Source organism: Rhipicephalus microplus, chromosome X (genome assembly GCF_043290135.1).
Source record: "Rhipicephalus microplus isolate Deutch F79 chromosome X, USDA_Rmic, whole genome shotgun sequence".
NCBI classification, from domain to species: domain Eukaryota; kingdom Metazoa; phylum Arthropoda; class Arachnida; order Ixodida; family Ixodidae; genus Rhipicephalus; species Rhipicephalus microplus.
Window position 1 is genome coordinate 228197824 of NC_134710.1, and position 1409 is coordinate 228199232.

Here is a 1409-nt window from a genome sequence, read left to right on the forward strand (position 1 = left end):
TGAGAAGTTTCTAGCTTCTCGTGTAATTATTTCTGGCACAAAATCAATTTACAACATCCCTGCGAGATGAATGTGAGCGCAAATTGAGGCTAAAATCGCCCTTTTTCTGCGCCAAACTGTTGCCGTTACACACGAGCTATCACGTTCATCTTGGTCTCATTTGGAAGGGTCGTTTTTCATCTTCAATTTGCAAAACGCATGATTCTTCAATGCGAAAATGCATCAAGAAGCACTATCGCGCGATTCTATTGGCTGTTTGGAGCACGTGACAAAACCTAGGCATCCGATTGGCCGAGGGGCCAATCGGATACCTAGGTTTCCATATATACTAGGATGCCTAGCATCCTAGTGGATATGGATATGGATACTAGGATGCCTAGTATCCATATATATGTTAATGACTATGTAGTTCTAAGTACATACATTTTTATAGTTAAAATGTTAGTATTCTTTGTTTTCTTGATTTTCTCAAAATGGCAATTTTTTGCACCCTGCAAGAAAATTGCTGCAATATATCGAAAACTATTACAGATAGCAGAATAATTTTTTTTTTGCAGCATGAAGATATGTTTGGAGCACACAACATGGGAAGCAGATTTCGATTTCTCTTGATGCAAGATTTTAAAATTTGTCTTTTGTGTGAACACACATAGGCCACATTCGGAGCTATGAGGCTTAGTGTACTGTAAATAATAATGACCCAATCAAAAAAGTGCTTCCTATGTTGGGTAGCTTGTGCTTTCTAGTGTTGATCCCTATGCTATTTGTAAATTTTGGACTGGGGGTTATTTTCCATTGTAGTAAGAACAATAGATATTGTTATCCTAATTGAATAGTGAACTAATGAATATACAGAAAAAAATAACTACATTTTCAGAATCTGGAGAAGAAACTGAGTAAGCATGCCAACTTTTGTCACATTTGGTTTGAAAATGAATGAAAGCCCTAGGACCCATGTCCCCCCTTAAGTGATGTTGAATGGGTTCTACATAATGTACATATCTTTTAAAACTAAGCTTTCTTTGTGACAATACTAGTGAAAATAAGGGGTTCCTTGCTTTAAAAAAATTGATGCTTTTTTTCTTCTCATAACCTGCCTGAAATTTCAGTTATCAGGCTTTGAAAGCATCATTTTCCTGCTCCAAAAAGTTGCTCCAGATTCTATTTGGGCTGTTGCACCCCTACCATTGATCATTGAGCCCGATTAAGGTCAAGAATTGCTGCATTCTCGTATTCTGTATCGTAAATTTGACCAGTTCATTCAAATTTTTTGTGCTAAATGCCAATGCTATATAGACTCCGTGCACTGAGACTGCCGTGCGAACGTCGGAGAAGACAAACGTTCAGAGCCCGAGCAGAACAAAACTCCCCCAACGTTCGCTAGCACATAGTTTGTCTGAATCGTGAAC

General features: G+C 38.0%; 1 protein-coding gene across 3 annotated transcripts in view; it reads left to right on the top strand.

The window, feature by feature from the left end:
* Window positions 1–1409, top strand: part of LOC119187346 (heterogeneous nuclear ribonucleoprotein F) — a 69269-nt gene that overhangs the window by 43262 nt on the left and 24598 nt on the right. The gene's annotated exons all lie outside the window — the stretch shown is intronic.